Genomic DNA, 23,676 nt, shown 5'->3' on the forward strand with positions numbered 1-23,676 from the left:
AACAGAGGCCGAGGAAAAGATCTTAAAAGCAGTGAGGTCAAAAGGCCGGGTGACATACAGAGGCAAAACAGTAAGAATCACCCCAGACTATACAACCCAGGTCACGAATGCCAGGAGAGACTGGTACGACGCGATCCAGACCTTGGAAGAAAATAACTTCCGACCGAAGCTGCTCTATCCAGCAAAGCTACTACTCAGAGTCGACGGCGAAATAAAAGAATTTCAGGATAAACAAAATCTCAAAAAAATTTATGAATTCAAAGCCAACACTAGAGAAAATGCTTAAAGAAATAAACCATAAAGAAGAAAAAAGAAGCAGACTTCAGAACCAGAGAAGAGAGGAAAGTGATCACAGGGGCTTCTGAGTAAGGAAGAAAGAAAAAGATACCAAACAGATGACAGAACACAAAATGACAGAAAACAAAAATCATATTTCAATAATAACCCTTAACGTCAGAGACTCAACTCACCAATCGAAAGACACAGATTGGCAGTGTGGATCAAAAAACATGACCCAAATATATGCTGTTTGCAAGAAACTCACGTTACAGCCAAAGACACAGACTGAAAGTGAAAAGATGGAAAATGATATACCATGCTACTGTGTAGGGGTGCTGGAAAGCAGGCAGGGAGAAGCGCTCGGCTCGGCTGCGCGGCGGGAGCCCGCGGCGGGCTCCGGATGAGCGAAACGCCGCGCGGTGCGAACCCCGCCGCCCGCCGCGGAGCCGTGGAGATCGGCACCGAGATGGGCCGCGAGATCCCGAGTGCCATTAAGGGGAAGTTGCAAGAATTAGGAGCTTACGTTGATGAAGAACTTCCCGATGACATTATGGTGATGGTGGCCAACAAGAAAAGTCAGGACCAAATGACAGAGGACCTGTCCATTTCCAGGGAACAACACAATTCGATTCACCGTGTGGCTTCATGGTGTATTAGATAAACTTCGCTCTGTTACAACTGAACCTTCTAGCCTAAAGTCTTCTGATACCAATATCTCTGATAGTAATGTGCCTTCAAACAAGAGCAGTCTCAGCAGGGGAGATGAAAGGAGACAGGAAGCTGCAGTGCCTCCTCTGGCCACTTCTAGCACTAGACCTGAAAAAAGAGATTCCCGGGTTTCTACAAGTTCACAGGAGCAGAAAACCACTAATGTCAGACAGACTTACGACGATGGAACTGCAACCTGACTGATGTCAACGGTGAAACCTCTGCGGGAACCGGCTCCCTCGGAAGATGGGATTGATATTAAGCCAGAACCAGATGATCTCATTGATGAAGACCTCAATTTCGTGCAGGAGAACCCCTTATCTCAGAAGAAACCTACAGTGACACTTACGTATGGTTCTTCTCGCCCTTCTATTGAAATTTATTGACCGCCTGCAAGTAGAAATGCAGATAGTAGTGCTCATTTAAACAGGTTGCAGTTTCAACAGCAGCAAAACAGTATCCATGCTGCCAAGCGGCTAGATACACAGAGCGGCCAGGTGTATGAAACAGCACGTGTGTGTGTGTGTGTGTGTGTGTGTGTGTGTGAACCAGAAGTGCTGAACAGTTTAGGAGAAACTTACAGTCCTTTTTTCAGAAACAGCTCAGAAAAAATGAGTATTGAGGATGAAAGTTTTCGGAAGAGAAAGTTGCCTGCAGTGAGATCAGTTGTTAAAGTAAAAAAATTCAGTCACGATGGAGAAGAGGAGGAGGAAGATGATGATGATTATGGTTCCCGTACAGGAAGTGTGTCCAGCAGTGTGTCAGTGCCAGCAAAGCCTGAAAGGAGACCGTCTCTTCCACCTCCTAAACAAGCTAACGAGAATCTAATTTTGAAGGCTATATCTGAAGCTCAAGAATCTGTAACAAAAACAACTAATTATTCTACAGTTCCGCAGAAACAGACACTTCCGGTTGCTCCCAGAACTCGAACTTCTCAAGAAGAATTGCTAACAGAAGTGGCTCAGGGGCAAAGCAGGCCCTCCAGAATAAGTCCCCCCATTAAAGAGGACGAAACAAAGGGAGATGGCATGGAAAAAAAATCAACAGAGACGACTGTTATCCCGACTGCAAATTGACCCGGTAATGGCAGAAACGCTGCAGATCAGTCAAGATCACTATGACAAGGAATCCATGGTCCATGCAGACACAAGATCATTGATTCTGAAGAAGCCAAAGCTGTCTGAGGAGATAGTTGTGGCACCAAACCAAGAGTCGGGGACAAAGACCGCAGATACCCTTCGGGTACTTTCGGGACACCTTTTGCAGACACGAGATCTCGTACAACCAGATAAACCTACAAGTCCCAAGTTTACGGTGACGCTGGATGGTGTCCCCAGCCCCCCGGGATACATGTCAGATCAAGAGGAGGACGTGTGCTTTGAGGGAATGAAACCTGTAAACCAAACTGCAGCCTCAAACAAGGGACTCAAAGGTCTCCTCCGCCCACACTTGCAGTTGATGAGCAGGCAGCTTGCTGACCCAGATGCTGAGGTGAGTGAGCCGAGTGTGTCACAGAAACCAGAGAAGCTTTTGGAGCGCTGCAAGCACTGGCCGGCGCGTAAGAACGGGGACGACTGTGCGTACCACCTCCCTGTCTCACCTTGCAAAGCCTTCAGCCCAATTGTAAATTTGCCGAAAAATGTTTGTTTGTTCATCCAAATTGTAAATATGATACAAAGTGCACTAAACCAGATTGTCCCTTCACTCACACGAGTAGAGTTCCAGTACTGTCTCCAAAACCAGCAATTGCGACACCATCTCCATCTTCCGGCAGTCCGCTCTGCCGTCACTTCCCAGCACGTAAGAAAATGGGGTGTCCCTTCTATCGTCCAAAACAGTGTAGGTTTAACACTCAGTGTACAAGACCGGACTGCACATTCTTTTTTTTTTTTTTTTCTTTTTTTTGGTGGTGCTGGGGTTCCTGGAAGCCCTTCTACCTCAGGGCTCCACTCCCAGGCCTATTTTATTTTTTGGAAACAGGGTCTCCTAAGCCAGTGAAGCTGGCTTCGAACCTGCGCGATCCTCCTGTCTCCGCCTCCCAAGCGCGGGGATGACAAGCGTGCGCCACCGTGCCCGGCCAGACTGCACATTCTGTCATCCCGCCATTACTGTACCACCGAGACATGCCTTGAAATGGATTCGACCTCAAACCAGTGAATGATACCCAGTCCTACCTGGCGGAAGATCATGCATTTTGAAAGTTTCCATCTACTGATGAAAGATTATTCTACAGAAGTTGTCAAATCTTTGAAACTTGGAATATATTGCTTTCATAATATAAAGTTTATTGCCTATCCGAAGTGTCTAATTTTTCAAGTTTGTACGTTTTCAAGTTTGTACGTTTTCAAGTTTGTACGTTTATTTCAGTAGTTACAACATTGGGTGTTTTTTGTTGTTGTTTCGACTATGAAAAGGCAGTTAAGGAAAAGCTACATTCTATTAAGGTCTTTGAGGCACGTTTGTACACTACTGTGTAAGTATCACCATTCGTGATTGTTAATGACGGTACTGCAGTTGAGTCTTACGTGGTTATAGTGAGGAGAGTGTCATTATTCTGAAAGTTGAGCTGCTGTCACTTTCTCCAACAATGATGTCTTTCACCCACCATGAAAACAGGACTGGCCAAAAGTATTGAGGCAGAGGCAGCTTAGAATAAGTTATTCAAATTTGCTTTTTAATTTTTAAATTATTCCGTGTGAAAGGCACGATGGGCCTCTCATTGTGAGTGCCACTTTGGTAAAATGATCCCTGCGTTCCTTAAGTCCCTCACCTTCTGTGAAAGGTGGGCAAATAGGGCAAGAAACAGTTGGAATGACAACTGCAAAAACAAAAAAAAAAAACCGGACAGTTCTTTAAAATGCTTTCATTTACTAGTAACATAGACTTTTTTTCAGGGGAACTACATCATCACAAAATTCTACAAAATTTTTTACAAGTATATACGTAGGTACCAGAAAACAGACTTTAAGCTCACAAGATTATAAATATACATATATATTCCCACATTCTGAAAAATAACATTCTCAGAAATAACTCCACAGAAAATATAGTTACTACTGAAGATACTTTTTAAAATGTAAAAATTAGATTTAGGTAGTATATTTTAAATGACAAAACTATATAATTATAGAGATCAGATGGGTAAACTGCAAAATAGGATGAAACTTTTGGCCTATTGTATTAATTATGGAGTTTTGTGTGTGGTTTTTAAGAGTGTTAAGGCAAGACGTGTCAAATGCTTTAGAATTAAATAACTAATGGTAACTGATTTCAAAGACTTGATGTATAGTAGTGTTTTCAAAATTAAAAGCTTAAAAAAGTGGTTAGTAAAGAGTGAATTAATGCAGAAGGGAAAATAAAGACTCAGAACATTTTCAGGATCAAACTTAACTGTAACGAAAGCTCATTCACTCTCTTCTTCATATACCCAAGGATGGATAATAAACCCTTGTCGATAAAAGCCAAAAAAAAAAAAAAGAAAGAAGGTATTAAAATATAGAGTCAAGATATAGAAGTAAGGTAGGATTGGAAATAGAGTGAAGATCCATAAGCCCAGCTGCCCAGGTTGCAGGATTCAAGGTCGAGGGTAGGGGACCCACCAGGTCAAAGCCTCTAATCTCCAGCAAACAAGGCCAGGCTAATCTGCTCTCCAGGCAGATTCTTCAGTACAGAGATAAGCCTGGCCCAGCCGAGATGGGTGGGAAAGGCAGCCCTAGGGAACGAACACATACCATAAGGGAGATAAGCAGTCCTTAGCAGGCTCTGACGTGCGTGGATGCATGTTTTAAAATTATCGGTTGTACTTGTTTGTCCTTGTATCTGATCGGTTGTATTCTAAGGTTGGCGGGCTCGAACTTTTGGCAGACTCTACGTGTGTAACCACTCCCTCACGTGTAACCGCTCCCTCGTAGGGTTATAAAATTCAGAGCGTGGAGGGGGGAGGGGTCGAAACTCGACCCCTGGCCAGCCGGGACAGAGCTGCAACACGATAAACCTCGCTTGCATTTTATCTCTTGCGAGTCCTTCGATATTTGGGTTGGTGGGCGATTCTCGGACCCTTCAACTGGAGAACAAATAAGGGCAGGGGTAGCGATCCCGATATCCGACAAAACAGAAGAGACAAATCGGGGCACTTCCTTTTATTAAAAGGAACAATACACCAAGATGATATAATGACAGTAAACGTTTATGCTCCAAACGTGAATGCAACCACGTTTGTAAAACAAACCCTTCGGGACGTCGGATCTCAAATAGACCCAAATACAATGATTCTGGGAGACTTCAATACGCCTCTCACACCACCGGATCGATCTTCAAGGCAAAAGTTGACTAAAGACTCTTTAGAACTACAGAAAACGATAAACCAAATGGGCCTAATAGACATATACAGAACATCTCATCCTGAAACTACAGAATACACATTCTTCTCATCGGCACATGGAACCTTCTCCAAAATAGATCACATCCCGGTACACAAAGAAAGCACCGGCAAATTCAAAAGATGTAATATAATTCCTTGCATCTTTTCAGACCATAATACAATTAAAGTAGAAATTAACAACAGGAAACTCAAGAGAAACTATGCAAATACGTGAAGACCGAATGATACACTATTGAATGATGAATGGGTAAGAGCAGAAATTAGGGAAGAAGTAAAGAAATTTTTGGAAATAAATGAAAACAGAGACACGACTTACCAAAATCTCTGGGACACTATGAAGGCGGTGTTAAGAGGAAAGTTTACTGCACTGAGTGCCCACGTAAGAAGGACTCAGAATCACCAAGTTCAGACCCTATTAACACAACTCAAGGATCTAGAAAGACTGCAACAGTCCAACCCCAAAGCCAGCAGAAGACAAGAAATTATTAAAATCCGAGCAGAAATAAATGAAGAACAAAAAAAAAAAAAACAATTCAAAGAATCAACAAAACAAAAAGCTGGTTCTTTGAAAAGGTTAATAGAATTGATAAACCCCTAGCCAACCTAACCAAAAGAAAAAAAAAAAGAATCAATGTTGGAGACATCACCACAGATAGTGAAGAAATTCAAAGGATTATCAGAAACTACTTTAAAAATTTATACTCCAACAGACAAGAAAACATGGAAGAAATCGATAGATTCCTAAACACAGTTAACCTACCTAAACTGAACCAAGAGGACATAGCAAGCCTAAACCAACCAATAGCAAACAATGAAATGGAAATGGCAATAAAAATTCTTCCATCCAAGAAAAGTCCAGGCCCAGATGGGTTTCCAGCTGAATTCTACAAAGCCTTCAGTAAAGAACTAATTCCAATACTTCATAACTTATTCCATGAAATTGAAACAGATGGAACTCTCCCAGATTCCTTCTACGAGGCCAGTATCACATGAATCCCCAAACCAAAAAAGATACCTCAAGAAAGGAAAACTACAGACCGACATCTTTAACGAACACAGATGCAAAAATTCTAAACAAAATACTACCCGTACGCATTCAAAACCGTATCGAGAGAAAATACGCCACGACCGAGTTGGTTTCATCCCGGACGAACGAGGCTGGTGCGACGTACGCAAATCGATACACATCATCCGCCGCATAAATAGAATCGAGAATAAAAACCACATCATCGTAGCGATAGATGCTGAAAAAGCCTTCGACAAAATCCAACACCCGTTCGTGTTAAAAACACTACAGAAAATTGGAATAAAAGGAACATACCTCAACATCATTAAGGCAATGTACACCAAACCCAAAGCCGACATTATACTGAATGGGGAAAAAATGCAAGAATTTCCCCCAAAATCGGGAACAAGACAAGGATGCCCACTGTCACCACTCCTCTTCAATATAGTCCTTGAGACTCTTGCCGCAGCAATCAGACAAGAGAAGGAAATCAAAGGAATTCACATAGGAAGAGAGGAATTAAAATTATCCTTATTTGCACATGACATGATCCATTATCTGGAACTCAACCAAAAGACTTCTGCAGTTAATTAACAAATTCAGCAAAGTTGCAGGATACAAAAATCAACCTAAAGAAATCAGAGAATTTTCTTTATACCAACAATGAATCCACAATGAAAGAAATAAAACAACCAATTCCATTCACTATAACCTCAAAACCAATAAAATACCTAGGAATAAACCTAACCCGAGATGTAAAAGACCTCTACGACAAAAACTATAAAACATTACAGAAAGAAATTGAAGAAGACCTTGGAAGATGGAAAGACCTCCCGTGCTCGTGGATAGGCAGAATAAATATCATCAAAATGGCCATTCTGCCAAAAATGATTTATACGTTCGATGCAATTCCCATTAAAATACCAACTACGTTCTTCACAGACCTAGAAAAAGCAATCATGGAGAAAAAAAGACCCAGAGTAGCCGAAGCAATTCTCAGCAACAAGAATCACGCGGGAGGCATCACAATCCCAGACTTCAAACTATACTCTAGATCAATAGTAGTAAAAACAGCACGGTACTGGCACAATAACAGATACACTGACCAGTGGAACAGAATAGAAGATACAGAAACAAATCCACACACCTACAGTCAATTAATCTTTGACAAAGGGGCCAAAATCACACGCTGGAGAAAAGGCAGCCTTTTCAACAAGTGGTGCTGGGAAAACTAGCTAACCATTTGTAGAAAGTTGGAACTAAACCCCCATATCTCACCATGCACAGGAATCAACTCGAGACGATCAAAGACTTAGAAATTAGACCTGAGACTGTGAAGTTATTGGAGGAGAGCATAGGCTCAACATTACAACATATAGGCACGGGCAGTAACCTTCTCAACAAAACCCCCAAAGCTCAGGAAATTAACGCAAGAATCGACAAGTAGGATGACATCAAACTAAAAAGCTTCTTCCCGTCAAAGGAAACTATCAACAACCTAAAGAGGAAGCCGACAGAATGGGAAAGGATCTTTACCAGCCGCCATTCTGATAGGGGGCTAATATCCAGAGTATACAAAGAGCTCAGAAGACTCTACACTAGCAAAACAAACAACCCAATCGAGAAATGGGCAAATGAACTAAATAGACACTTCACAAAAGAAGAGATAGAAAGGGCCAATAGATACATGAAAAGATGTTCTTCATCACTGGCCATCAGGGAGATGCAAATCAAAACTACACTGAGATTCCATCTAACCCCAGTCAGAGTGGCAAGCATAAAGAAATCAAACAACAACAAATGCTGGTAAGGATGCGGAGAAAGAGGAACTCTTTTACACTGTTGGTGGGAGTGCAAACTAGTTCAGCCACTATGGAGATCTGTGTGGAGATTCCTAAGAAAGGTGAGAATAGATCCACCATATGATCCAGCTCTACCACTCCTGGGTATCTTTCCAAAGGGGCTGAATTCAGAGAAATACAGCAACATATGCATACCTGCCAAGACTTTGCTGCCCACTCCATCTCGGCATCTACATGTGTGAGAATCCATGTAGTCATCGGCAATTAGCCCCGAGAGAGGGCATTGTCTCTGGCCAAAAAACTCCTCCACTCTTAGATATTCTTTCATAACTACTATCCTTTGGTAATGATTCTTTTAACTCTCCAAACGAATTGCTCCGGTGGGAAAAAGATCAGGACTGTGAGTGAAAATTGAATCCATGTCCTTCCAGTAAACTTTCAGCCTTGCTCAAATGGTAATTAGAAGCAGCATTCCAGTCCACCTTCGACCTTCAATACAGCGACACCACCTGGTTAAAAATAGCTATGTCAAAACAAAGGACAGATAAAATAGATGTGTAAAGATGAAAGAAAGAAAATATGGTGAGAATAAGAAAGTATTTTGTATGAAGAAGAGCTTATCCTGAGATTGGCCCGAATGGTAAAGAGAGAATTAGGGTAATCAGAAAAGAAAAGAAAGTTGCAGAGGGTTAGTGATAGGAATATGGATTATTAAAAGAAGGAAAATGCTCAGCTGCTAGAGAAATATATCTGACAACTAAATCTAAAGACTTCATGTTATTTCTTGGTGTTTACCTGCTAAACTGTGTCATGAGTTTGTTTAAGTTTTCAGACAGCGGATAGTATTGCAGACAAAATCCAGCAGACGTTCATCGAAATTCCTTAAATCATCATAAAGGAACACGGACTTTCCTTAAGATAACTATATGAAAGCTGGAATCTCAGACTTCGTCCCCCATTATATATAAAGGAGGACATTGGACTAAGCCCTAGGAATGAAAACTCTTAAAAACTGGATTCTTCGAGTGATCTTAAAAACTAAATTCTTCAAGTGATTTTGGGTGTGACTTTTAGCCAAATAGAAGCCTCTGCAGCTGCAAGGCCAAAGGGGGCTGGGCTCCGGAGCACAAGGCCCACCTGAGATAATGGGACTGATTTCAAACACAAAGACCTGGGATATCCCAGGTCTTTACTTTTGTCTTGTTCAGGGTTGGTAATTTGCATGTGTATCTCTCTTTTGTACCTTGGGTGTTTTGCACTTCTTTTTACTAGAAATTCACTGGGAGAGGGGAATATATAAAAAATCTTGTGTCCAAAATAAAGTGTTCGATTGCACAAGAAGCATCGATCCATGTCAGGTTCTTTTTAAAGCGCCGATCATAGGATTATTTTCCTAGGAAAGAACCGCTACAGAGAAGAATCTGTAGAAAATCACTCTGTCCTTCCCCACCTTTACTGAGACCCTCGACCGCGAGCAAACTCGCGCCCCATTGGACTAGCTGGCTTTCGGCACATACCTATGTTCATAGCAGCACAATTCGTAATAGCCAAAATATGGAACCAACCCAGATCTCCATCAACAGATGAATGGATAGCAAAACTGTGGGAAATACACACAATGGAATTCTACTCAGCCATAAAAAAGAACAAAATTATATCATTTGCAAGAAGATGGAAAGCCCTGGAGAACATTACGTTAAGTGAGATCAGCCAAGCACAGAAGGAGAAGGTACACTTGTTTCCTCTAATATGCCCAAACAAGTGAGCATTGGGGATACCAGAGGGACTCCAGATAAGAGAGGGGAAATCTCAGCAAAGTTTGAATGGAAATCAAAGAGAGGAAGGAGGCTGAACTTGATTGATGAGCGGCTATTTCCAAATGGGTGTAAAAGTACAAATATAGCAAGGTTAGCCTGGGTATTAAGTATCGGGAGGGGGGAAGGGAAACGAGGGGGGGAGGGGACACCAAATACAGATTAAATGTATAACATTTACTTTCAATAAAATAAAAAATAAAAATAAGAAAATTATCTCTCAATAATCACACTGAACACACAATTTAAAGTTCTTTTATTGACACACTATACATGTATACAGACAATGAGCAACGGAACAAAAAAGAAACCCTGATAGGCTTTGGCCAACACTGACTGCCACCCCGTGGACTAAGAACTAACTTGGAGACACACTCATCGACGCACTGTCAATTGCCGTACCGAACCAGAAAAACTTTAACGCACGGGACGATATCACTTTATTCACATATTTCCAACAATTGTACTGTACAAAAATAGGATTAAAAAAACGAAAACCCCTCCACACAAAATAAATACCAAACATGGAGACGCCCACCGACGTAAATGCTAAAAACGAAAATCATACCTGAAAAAACATACAAGGCTCTGACGTACAATGCCACCGTCGGCACGACCTAAAACGCACGACTAAAAAATCTCCACTGGACAAACAAAACTTCTACGATTAAACCGACATTAGCCTCACCTCAAAAGACGCTAAACGTCTGCAAATACAAACAAAATACAACACACAAAAACGAAAACACAGAGAAACGCAAAAAACAGCTCTAAACCACTTTGCCAAAACAGATGAAATGATAACAGAAAATAACACTGCCAAAAAGAAAAATCTCCGCCCAAATCCCCGAAAATGACACAACGATACAAGGTTGCAATAAAAACCCCTGAAAACAAAAATATTTAAAATTAAAATCCCCACACTTGGAAGGAAGACACGAGAAGACGCAGCGGTTCAAAGCCACCCTCGCTGGCTCAAGAGACCCTGTTTCAAAATTTAAAAAAGTATAAAAATAGACCTGGGAATGTAGCCCACAGTTAAAGGCTCTTCCAAGAACCCCGATACCATAAAGAAAAATTTTAACTCTCAACAATACATACAAAACACCAAAAAAAAAAGTATATTCTCACACAGACTATTAAAACACATTAACAAAAACTCTTCTATACGTACACTACAAGAAAAATACACTTTTTTTTTCCCTGCAGGTCTGGGGATAGAACCAAGGGGCATTTGACCTCCGAGCCACAGCCCTGTTTTTTCTCTTTATTTAGAAACAGGCTCTCACTGAGTGGCAGAGGGCCTCACCAAGTACCTGACGCTGGCTTCGAACCTGCGCCATCCTCCTGTCTCAGCCTCCCAAACGCTGGGATGACGAGCCCGCGCCACCACGCCCGGCCGAAAAATACACTTTCATAAAAAACAACTAAAAACATCACAAAAAACTCCACGAACATAAATAAAGACTCGAAACCTATCGACACACAGTATAAAGGAAGCCATCGACAAAAAAAAAAAAAATTCACAAACGCTCCTCACCTGCCAAAAAAGCCCCACCCGACTGCCACGGAGACCTCCCGACAAAAACCTACACAATGAAAAATCACTCGAAGAAACTAAAAAAAAAAACATCTTGACAAAACATACAGATGGCTAGAAATAACACACTCAGATCCACGCACATTAAAAAACCCACAAAACACCACCGCCCGAAACAGACATGCTACAAACACACCCGCAGATACAGCAACTACGCGGACAACACAAACACCGACACACCCGCGCCAGAGCAACCGCAACCACGAACCCCACTGACGCCGCATGACGCTAAGACCAGACTTCAACAGGACACACACCTCAATGTGACCTCCTAACGATGGCTCTACCATCACGACGACATAAAAAAAGGAAGACTCAACACCTAAAACCCCATGCCGAGCGCGGTGGCGCACACTTGGAATCCCAGCACTCGGGAGGCTGAGACCCGAGGACCGTGGCTCGCGGACAGCCTCGGCTACTTGGTGAGGCCCTCTGCAACCCGGAGAGACCCTCTTTCCAAATAAAGAACGTGGCTGCAGAAGGGACTCGGAGGTCAAATACCCCCGGGTTCAGCTCCCAGACCCACAAAACACAACAAAAACCCACGCACCGCCAGGCGTGCTGACGCGCGCTTAGAATCCCACCGCTTGGGAAGCTAACACGGGAGGACTGAGGTTCAAAGACGGGCTAAGCTATACTTGCAATTCACAGACACCCTATTTCAAAAGGAACAAAAAATTAAAAATAGAGACGGAGACGTACCTCAGACATACGATGATCCTGGATGCCATCCCCAGTACCACCACACACAGAAATTTCAAACCATGTGCCAATTATGGACACCCTTCAAAAACAAGAGGGAGGGAATAAACACACACACACACACACACACACACACACACACACACACACACGAAGACACTAACAAGACGCTACAAACTAAAAAAAAAAAAAATCTTTTAAAAAAAAAACCACCAAAAGCCGGGCGTGGTGGCGCGCACTTGTCATCCCCACGCTTGGGAGGCAGAGACAGGAGGATCGCGCAGGTTCGATACCAGCCGCTCTGGCTTAAGAGACCCTGTTTCCAGGCGGAACCTGAGCTCTGGGCGGCGTCAGGGATGGCGGGGCCGGGTCTGCAGGAACTGGCACGGCAGTGACTGCAGAGAAAGCGGCGGGGACGGAGTACATCGCGACGAAGGCGCACAGGCGGCCGGGCCGGGCCACGAGGACAGCGGCCGCCTGGCAGCAGGCAGCCGCGGAGCTGCGGAGCGACACAATTCTGCTCAAGGAGTATCGCGTCATCCTGCCCGTGTCTGCAGAAGAGTATCAAGCAGGGCGGCTGTCTGCAGTGGCCGAGGCCAGCAAAAATGAGACGGGTGGTGGCGAAGGTGTGGAGGTCCTGGTGAACGAGCCCCATGAGAAGGATGGTGAGAAAGGCCGGTACACACGCAAGGTCTACCACGGGCAGAGCAAAGGACCCACATTTGCTCGAATGCTGGCCCCAGAGGGAGCCCTGAATATATGCGAAAAAGCATGTAACGCCTACCCTTACTGCAGGACTGTTACTGCAAATGAGTACACGAAAGAACACTTTCTGAGTACAACTGAAACCCGGCGTAAACCAGATCTCGGCACCCAGGAGAACGTGCATAAACTGAAGCCCGATCCACGGAAACACGTAGAAGCCACACGTAGACATTGCTGACCGAAGCCAGGTACTTGGCAACGAATACAAAGCAGAGGAGGACCCAGCAAAATTTCCACCTATCAAAACAGGCCGAGGACCTTTGGGCCCAAATTGGAAGCGAGAACTTGTAAATCAGAAAGACTGCCCATATTGTGTGTGTGCATACAAACTGCTTACTGGCAAGCTCAAGCGGTGGGGCCTGCAGAACAAAGGGAGAAACTTCATACATAAGCGAGAGAAACGTCTGTCTCCAAACTCCCACGGGCGGCTGTTGTGCTGGCTGGATAAGTGGGTGGACCTGACCACGGACGACACTCAAAGGATGGAAGGAGACAAAGAGACAGCTGGATGAGATGAGACAGAAGGGCCCAGCGAAAGGCAAGACCGCGGATGACTAGTGCCGCCCCTGCGCCTTTTGCAAGATAGCGGTCAACGGGGGGCCCGGCGGCTCCACCCTCCCGAGGGACGGGCCATCTTCGGACGCAGCCTTTCTGTGCCCAGTCTCCAGCAGCTTTCGATCCCCAACTGTAGCTAATTCGAGCTGCCCTTCATTATTGTGAACAAACAGACCGTCCGGTATCATCACAAAGCCCATGTGTTGGGGAGCCCGCTCCTCTGAGGTGCGCGGTGTGTAGGCGGCCGTATTTCCAGCTCCTCCCTCCCTCTCCGTTCTGTCCTCACCCATTTCTGTGCGTGCCCCCACCTTTATTTCCAAGTGACATTTTTTAATCTTTCAAAATAGCTGCCTTTCGTATTGTGGCGATTTAAGTTCATTTGTTTTCAAGGTCGGGATCGAGGTATTTGGCTTCCTGGGAAGAACCTCACAATCTCTAGTACCTGGGGAGAGAGGCTGGGTTGGAAGTACGACCCCCACGCGCTTCCACAGACCAGCGCTGTGGCTTCACGACGACTCTGACTTTTCCCAGTCACCCATTGTGAGAGTGCACCAAGGAGGTGCCCGAGGCCCAGCCAGACTCTTTTTAAGAAAACTTGACAGGTATTAATAACCCCTGACCCAGTCATTACATCTCTGGTTCTTATAAACAACTCTGGCTTCTTGACCCTCCTGCTGCCCACTCTGACTAAATCTCTTTGCAGCGCCTACAAGACACCCAGATCACCTCCGAACCTGGAGAGAACGGTCTAGTGTGGCCCTTACAATGGAGTCTGCCCTGAAGTTACCAAACCGTCTGACCCCGGAGGAGCTCCTCTTTCTTCCCTTCGGGCTGGTGCCGCCACTCAACAAAAATCCTCTCTTCTCTGTGCTTTCTTAGATCCCTGTCCTCTGTTTTTGAGGCTGGTGAGGATGCAAGAATCCTGATTTTTTTCATGCTGCGCCAAATGAGCATGTTTTTAAAAAGTTTATTTTTCCCAGCAAAACAGATACCTTCTTCTCTCCAATCACTGGCCTTACTCCTTTCTAAGTGCAATAAGGGAGGACCTCACAGGACTGTGCCTGTTCCACCCTGATGGATGCTTCCCTGGGGCCCTCCTGGGGCAAAGGTGGACAGATGCAGACCGGTTAGCATGGTTAGCTCCGACCTTCACTGAGCTTCCACTGGGACGTCTAGACGTCTTCCTCTATTCATCTCCTCGCCTTGTAGGGACTTTGTAGTGATGGACCCGGGGCATTTTAGCTGATGGCTACCATCTCAACTGATGGCAGCATGTATTGGACTAGGTAAGTTGGAGAAGAAGCATTCCTACTAGAGAAAAAGGTTTGCCTACAAGCTTTCTAATACCTATTAATTAGAGCTGTGCTTAAATATTTTTTGCTCTGTTCATCAGCTAGGTCCAGATGTAGGTGATCTTGGGAGAAATTGACACTCTAAGCAGCAGACAGTTGTTTATGTGGTGTGAGGGCCAGATGTTACTTTCCTTCAGCTCTTCTTGAAGTAAAGGCCACACACACATCAGCTCTAGTGGGGCTCACGCTGCCTTTTCCGGCCTCCCCCACCTGTTGCTCCGTCTGAAAGCACCAAGATGAGCTGAGCTGGAATTTCCCGAGATCAGTCGGGATCTCCTGCCCACGTACACTAGAGGAGGGATGTCCCGTCCCTTCCATCCCCATGGATGGTGCTGCTGCCGGGCAACGGTGTGAGCTTCTTTTACGTGCCCCCTCTCCTTCCTCACCCACACCCAAACTGACTAGCACTCAGAGGGGCTTGGGATCGGCTCCGGGGATACTACCCGAAGGTGCACCACGGCCCCTCAGACCCGCTGCTTCCATTAGATTTCCAGGGTCTAAGTCCCGGCTGGAAGCAGCAGTGCCTCTGCCTGAGGGCTGCTGGGCTCTGGCCTTCTCGTGGAGAGAGGTCAGGGACAGGGTCAGTATCGTGGGCACATGTATAACCCGCCCAAGTTCTCCTTTTACAGTCCCTACTGGGACCCCTTCACTTATTCTGGTTGCTTCCCAGTGCCACTTCTCTTACAAATTACACTTTGCAGAACTGATCAGGTTACCTAGTGTATTTAATGTGAGTTTGGGCCTTTTTGCCTCAATCTTCCAAAACAGGTATATTGGGGAAAAAGCAGTCTAATAAAATCCTAGGCCGAAAAAAAAAAAAGAGACCCTGTTTCCAGAAATAAAATTTAAAAAAAGTAAAAAATAGGTCTGGGAGTGAAGCCTGGAGGTAGAAGGGCTTCCAGGAACCCCAGGACCACAAAACAAAACAAAACAAAACAAACAAACAAACAGAAAAAAAACAAAAACACCAAAAACTCTAACCCCATGACACAAAAATTAACAACACTAAAAGATAAAACCCAGCGTGGTGGCTCACACTTGTAATCCCAGCATTCAGGAGGATTAGACTAGAGGATCTCAGTTCACAGACAGCATAAGTGAGACCCTCTGGAACATAGTAACACCCTGTTTCAAAATAAAAAATAAGGCAGCGGATGTAGCTCAGAGATTGAATACCCCTGGGTTCCATCCCCAGACCTACAAAAATAAAAAAAAAGAAAGAAATACCCATATAAACCATATTCCCATCACTACATCACTATATACCTAAAATAACTTTTCAAAAATAAACCTCATAATTCCTACTTATCATACCTACAAAACAAGGACTGCAACCCATTTGACCAATACCATAAAACAACTCTATAAGAAACATTACGAACCTTTCAAAACATGACAAAACAGCGACACACGTGCTCTATGCACTACTGAACAAGTTTGACAACACTGTTGATTACAACCTAGAAATGGAAAACCCATGACGATCCTACCTTCAACACACACACACACACACACACACACACACACACACACACACACATACGATTAAATTTTTTCTAATTCTTGCCGGGCGTGGTGGCGCACACCTGTAATACCCGCTCTTGGGAGGCAGAGACAGGAGGATCGCGCAGGTTCGAAGCCGGCCGCGCTGGCTTAAGAGACCCTGTTTCCAAATAAAAATATAAAATAGGTCTGGGAGTGTAGCCCAGAGGTAGAAGGGCTTCCAGGAACCCCAGTGCCACAAACAAAGAAAAAATCTTTTTCTCATTCCAAAACACCACTGAGGAAACTCCAACCTGTAAACTTCCATACCCTCCCCAAAGACCACATAAAGTAAAAACAAAAACACAAAAACTTTCATACTACACAAACATAACAACACTAAACATCCATGCCTGCCAAACAACCTACACTCACACAAAAATCTACCCCAGAACAACAATAACACACACATCACAACTAAAACAATATTCTCAAACACAACGAAACCACACATCTATTTACACCCAAACCCCTCGTGAAGAATCAAACGATCCACAAACACTAATGACAAATACCCAACCGGCACGATGACTACAAAACTAACAATATTAAAGAACAGTACATCCCTGCGAGGACGGCTGAATAAAACCACGCATCCGCATCCCACGACACAATGACACCCTCGGGTCCCACCACCAACAAGGACCAGACCAACATTCTCCTCCTCTCCTCTCCACTCCTCTCTCCTCTCCTCCTCTCTCCTCCTCTCTCCTTCTCTCCTCCTCTCCTCTCCTCCCTCCTCCTCTCCTCTCTCCTCCTCTCCTCTAAACTCCTCTCCTCCCTCCTCTCCTCCTCTCTCCTCTCCTCTCTCCTCTCTCCTACTTTCCTCCCCTCCCCTCTCCTCTCTCCTCCTCTCCTCCCTCCTCTCCTCCCTCCTCCTCTCCTCTCTCCTCCTCTCTTCTCCTCCCCTCTCCCCTCCTCCTCTCCTCCTCTCCTCTCTCTCCCCTCTCCTCCTCTCCTCTCCCCTCTCCTCCTCTCCCCTCTCCTCTCCTCTCTCCTCCTCTCCTCCTCTCCTCCCCTCTCCTCTCCTCTCTCCTCCTCTCCTCTCCTCCCCTCTCCTCCTCTCCTCCTCTCCTCCTCCCCTCTCTCCTCTCTCCTCTCCCCTTCTCTCCTCTCTTCTCCTCTCCTGCACAAAAACCCACTTATACAAAGGACGCTGAGCACACAGATCGGTGCCTCGCCAAATGCCACACCGTACACATTGTTCCGGCTTCATATATAACATATCTATCCAAGAAACCAAGAAAACAAAGCACACGTCACCAAACCCCGATACTGAGGCCATGAAAAAACCCATTCACGACAATCAACAATAAACAGAACACAGGTTACACCCGACTTACACAATACACCTGTGGGATATGTACACAATGGAATTTTACTCAGCCATCAGAAAAAAAAAACCTTAATTACATCATTTTCAGGGAAATGGATGGAACTGGAGGACATTATGTTAAGTGAGATTAGTCAGTCACAAAAAATAAGAAATCAGATGCTTTCCCCAATATGTGAGAGCTAGGGAGAAATGGGTCATAGGAGGAACTCTAGATGAAAAAGGAAATCCTATAGAGGAGCGAACAGGACAACCTAAAGGAGGAGAAAGGAGGGGGGAAGAGGAAAATCTCTAAAACACACAATGGACTTAAACATATCGAAGTCAACCACTAAGCCGAGCAAGGGAAGGAGGGACGGGGAGGGATGGGGTGGGGACTAAATGGGCAATATGTACATGTATGTCCACACAAGTGTTTTACCCCAATATGATGTATGGATATAATGCACCAATAAAAAATTTTAAAAAATAAAAGAAAAAAGAAAAACTTGATATACTTTTAAAAACAAACTGCTCATACATGTGCTAAAAAACACTTTATAAAAAATGAACACACTATTTAAAATTCTTTTATTGACATACTATACATGTATATATGCAACAAGCGATTTGACAAAAAATAAACCTAATATGCTTTTGTTAACATCCAACTTCTATCCTTTATAAAAAAGTAAACTTTATAAAAAATACTTTTATACACCATCAACACACTCTCCAATGCCATGCCATATAAGAAAAGGAAAACTTTAACACACTGCTCAATATCCTTTTATTCACATATTTCCAATGACTGTACTATACAAAAAATATTGAAAAAAACTTAATAGACTTACAACAAAAAAACTTGACTAAAACACCTCAACATATAATAAAAAACATAGACACACCTAACATCGTAAATGACAAAAACCAAAATCATACCTAAAAAAATACGACTGACATACAATGCCACCATCAGCACAACCACAAACTACCTGCAACACACAACTAAAATTAAATCTCCACTTTAGAAACAAAACTTCAACGATTAAACCAACATTACCCTTACCTAAAATCGTGCTTAACATTTACAAATACAAAAAATACGACACACGAAAACTAAATCACACCAAGAAACACACAAACCATCTCTAATTCCACCATACCAGATAAAATTGTACCAAAAAATACTACTACTATGCCAAAAAAACCCCATCCACTGCTACACATGTGCATACACCCCCAAATCACTGAAAAGTATTATAAAAAAATCTCCTCTATACATACACTACAAGAAAAATACAATTTCATTAAAAAACTAATCGAAACATGACAGAAAACTCAACGGACATAAATAGCTACTCACAACACGTCATCAACACACAATACTAAAGGAAGCCATCTACAAAAAAAATATAAACACTCCTATTTTGAAGCTTAGACATAAAACATACTATATGACTCCTTAACCCATGAGGACTCTTAAAAGGTCAAGAAAGCAACCATAATCATCATGAAAAACTAAAAATATATGTATTATCATTATAAGTAAATGAGTCACACATGTTCCAATATTTTATCATAATGTACAAAATACAGGGTATTCTACTGAACTTAAGGGATAAATAAAAACCACAATCTTAAAAAAAAAAAAAAAACCACTCCTCACCTGCCAAAAACTCAACATCAAGACACTAAAAGGATACTTGAAGAGATACAACTGAAACACAAAAGGCACCAGAGACAGCCGCACCCAGCTGCAAAGGAAACCTCCCGACAAAAACCGGCACAATAAAAAAGCACTCAAAGAAACTGAAAACCAGTCTCAACAAAACAAAGATTGCTAGAAATGACACACTACGATCCACACACATTAAAGAAAAACACCACCACCAAAGACAGACATTCTACAAACACACCCACCACCACAGCAACTAAATACACAAGCGGTGACACATCCCTTCCAAAGCTACCACCACAACAAAGCCGATTAACACCGAAAGAAATCGAATGCCAGACTTCAATACGACAGGCAACAACCAAACACACAACTCAGTAACAGCAACACGAACTCACACTAATGAACACGGACAAAAGCCCAAAAACCAATCCTCACCACACAACAATCACTAAAAACAAGGCCCAACTCACGGGACAACAGTGACCTCCTGACCACTACTCTACCAGCACAGCAACAAGAAAAGGAAAAAAAAAAAAAAAGGAAAACCAAACACTTGAAGCCATATACCAAGCCGGGCGTGGTGGCACACTCTTGTCATCCCAGCATTCGGGAGGCTGAGACCGGAGGATGGCGGTTCAAAGACAGCCTCAGGAATTTAGCGAGGCCCTCTGCAACTCAGTGAGACCCTCTTTCGAAATAAAGAATAAAAAACAGGCCAGGGGGTGTAGCTCAGAGGTCGAATGCCCCTGGGTTCCATCCCCAGACACACAAAAACAAAACCATGTACCACTAGGCGTAGTGACACACACTTAGTAACACACACTTATAATCCCACATTTCAGAAGCTAACACAGGAGGACTGCAGTTCAAAGACAGCCTAAGCTACTTCTTACTGAAGACCTTTGCAACTCAATGACACCCTCTTTCAAAATGAACAAAAAATAAAAAATAGAGCTGGAAATATAACTCAGAGATAGAATGCTCCTGGATGCCATCCCAAGTACCACACACACACACACACACACACACAAATTTAAAACCATGTACCAATTATAGACATCCTTCAAAAACAAAAGGGAATAAACACAAAGAATCAAAAGTAAAGACACTAACAAAAAGACACTCCAAACTAAAAGAAAAACATCTTTTAAAAAACCACCAACAGCCAGGCGTGGTGGCGCAAGCTTGTCATCCCCGCGCTTGGGAGGAAGGGACAGGAGGATCGCACAGATTCGGTGACAGCCACGCTGGCTTAAGAGACCCTGTTTCCAGAAAAGAAAAGAAAAAGTATAAAATAGGTCTGGGAGTGTAGCCCAGAAATAGAAGGGCTTCCAGGAACCCCAGTACCACACACACACACACACACAAAAAAAAAAAAAAAAAAAAACCCACAAAAACTCTAATCCCATGACACAAAAATTAACAATACTGAAAAATTACGGAAATACCCATCCAAGCTGGGTGTGGTGGCGCACACTTGTCATCCCAGCATTTAGGAGGTTGAGACTGGAGGATCAGAGTTCACAGACAGCCTCGGCCACTCAGTGAGGCCCTCTGTGACATAGTAAGACCCTGTTTCAAAATAAAGAATAAAAAATAAGGCAGTGGATGTAGCTCAGAGGCTGAATGCCCCTGGGTTCCATCCCCAACAATGCGAAAAAAAAAAAAAAGAAAGAAAAAGAAAAAGAAAAGAAAAGAAAAGGAAAAAAATACCCATAAAAAACATATTCCCATCACTATATACCTAAAATAAATTTTCTAAAATAAACCCCAAAACTCCTACTTATCACACCTACAAAACAAGGACTGCAACCCATTTGACCAATACCATAAAACAACTCTAAGAAACATTACGAACCTTTCAAAACATGACAAAACAACACACGTGCTCTATGCACTACTCAACAAGTTTGAACACTGTTGATTACGACCTAGAAATGGAAATGAAACCCATGATGATCCTACCTTCAACACACACACACACACACACACACACACACACACACGATTAAATTTTTCTAATTCTTGCCGGGCGCGGTGGCGCACACCTGTAATCCCCGCGCTTGGGAGGCGGAGACAGGAGGATCGCGCAGGTTCGAAACCAGCCGCGCGCGCTGGCTTAGGAGGCCCTGTTTCCAAATAAAAATGTAAAAATAGGTCTGGGAGTGTAGCCCGGAGGTAGAAGGGCTTCCAGGAACCCCCGTACCACCAAAAAAAATTTTTAAATAAATAAATAAATAAATAAATGTCACAGAAAATACCAACCACAACTTAACACAAGCCAGACCGCAGTGACTACCCAAAACCCTAGTGAACACGACAAACCATCGAAAAGAACCAAGCAGAACCCACCAGAAAGACACCTCACCCATGAAAAGCTTCGCGACTACCAACAAGGCAGACTTCACACACACCCACCCACACGGAAAAAAAACAGACCCACGGCGATCTACAGAGCAAGTGTGCGCCAGAGCCGACGTCACGGCGCACGCTGCCAAAACTGTGCAGAAGTCTCCGAATAAACCGACCCCCGAGGATCCATCCATCTCACCACTGCGGACACAGAAAACCCACTCAGATCGAGACACCAAAGACAAATGCCGTAAAAGCCCAAACACGGCCCATCGGGCGCGCAGATAGTAAAAGACGACACCTTGACCCGAGCCAGACTACAAAGCCCTAAGGACGACGCTACTACGGGACCTGCAGAGAAAAACAGGCCGGCTACGACCAAAACCACGCCACCCGAGGCCGCCGCGCCAATCTCACACAAGTGCTAACAACCGCAAAAACACGCTTGGCAAGTATACGAAAATTACATCTAAGAACGAGCCAGACACGAGAAAGCACACACTAGTAATCCCAGCAGTAAGGAGGCTGAGACGGAGGACGGCGACGACCAAACAGCCTCACAGACTTACTGAAACCCCTGGACACTCAGTGAGGCCCTATAAGAAAGAAAGAAAGAAAGAAAGGAAGGAAGAAAGAAAGAAAGAAAGAAAGAAAGAAAGAAAGAAAGAAAACTGAACTGTGAGCATAGCTCAAAGATAAAATGCAAAAATATTCCATCCTCAATACCACCAAAAATACCCCAAAACCAAATAAAGAATAAAAATGTAAGGTGACACCAGGGTCAACCTCCGCAACTGCACAAAAACTCCATATATGCAAACGACGCTGAGCACACACATGGATGCCCGACGCCTCACCCAATGCCTCATCGTATACATTGTTCTGGCTTCACGTATCACATTTTTATCCCAAGAAACCAAGAAAACAGAGCACACGTCACCAAACCCCGATACTGAGGCCACGAAAAAACCCATTCACGACAATCAACAATAAATAGAACACAGGTGTACACCCGACTTACAGAATACACCTGACTCCGACCCTCGCGACCGACCCCTCAAACCCGTTACGGAAATCAAAAGCCTGTGGCGATATTGAAAAATGAATCCCAAATACATCTGAAAACAGCTTTAGGATCATTATTTTGGTATTGAGAAATGCCTTCAGAACACACTCCCAAAAGAGAGAAATTAACCAGGACTCGGGTGGGGCGCGGGCGGGCTCGGAGGCAGGGGAGGAACCCTGGACGGTTCCGGGCACCAAAAGTCATAACAAAGAGCCCAAAAGACTCGCAAGCCAAGGCCTGCTTACTCTAAAAAACAGGCTGACATCGTAAACGGCTCCTGGCAGATAGGCCGAAATTCCCCAAGGATGCACAAGGACCCTACAAATCTTTGTGGAAAAGAACAGAAGGGAACAGAAAGCACGTGACCCCGCTTAACAGAGACTGAGGCCGACGCCTGCGTCGAGATACTAAGAAGGCTTTGGGAGGAGCAAGAAATCCCCATGAACCTAAAAGAGGGAACAGCACAAGATTAATGAACAAACTCAAACCTAACTCAGAAAAGTATTAAGATTTGAAAGATCATTTATTTTGATAAAAATTCTTCTATATCCCAAACTTCAACGACTTATTTTCAAGTGACTCCACTACATTTATTTCTTTAATGAAAAGCTTCATTCCGTCCCTTATTTCTGCCTTTATATATAATAAAAACCGTTGAAGCTTGCTGCAGCTCTGGCGACTCTTTTCCACAAACAGCTAAAAACAAGAACCCACGGCGACATCTCACACGGTGACGGTATAGGCACCCGATGACAGCAC

At 43.8% G+C, this 23,676-nt stretch overlaps 2 pseudogenes across 2 annotated transcripts; both read left to right on the forward strand.

The window, feature by feature from the left end:
* The first annotated feature begins 736 nt into the window (after nt 1-736).
* Nucleotides 737-3,148, forward strand: LOC308278424 (zinc finger CCCH domain-containing protein 14-like; annotated as a pseudogene). Its single transcript has 2 exons — nt 737-2,856; nt 3,069-3,148. The product of its transcript is annotated as a zinc finger CCCH domain-containing protein 14-like (transcript).
* Nucleotides 3,149-3,694: 546 nt separating this feature from the next.
* LOC308278453 (phosphatidylinositol transfer protein alpha isoform-like) lies at nt 3,695-13,615 on the forward strand (annotated as a pseudogene). The gene is made up of 3 exons: nt 3,695-3,708; nt 3,750-3,769; nt 12,670-13,615. The product of its transcript is annotated as a phosphatidylinositol transfer protein alpha isoform-like (transcript).
* Nucleotides 13,616-23,676: the final 10,061 nt, after the last annotated feature.

The sequence above is a fragment of the Muscardinus avellanarius genome (genome assembly GCF_963383645.1).
Source record: "Muscardinus avellanarius genome assembly, chromosome: 22".
NCBI lineage: Eukaryota > Metazoa > Chordata > Mammalia > Rodentia > Gliridae > Muscardinus > Muscardinus avellanarius.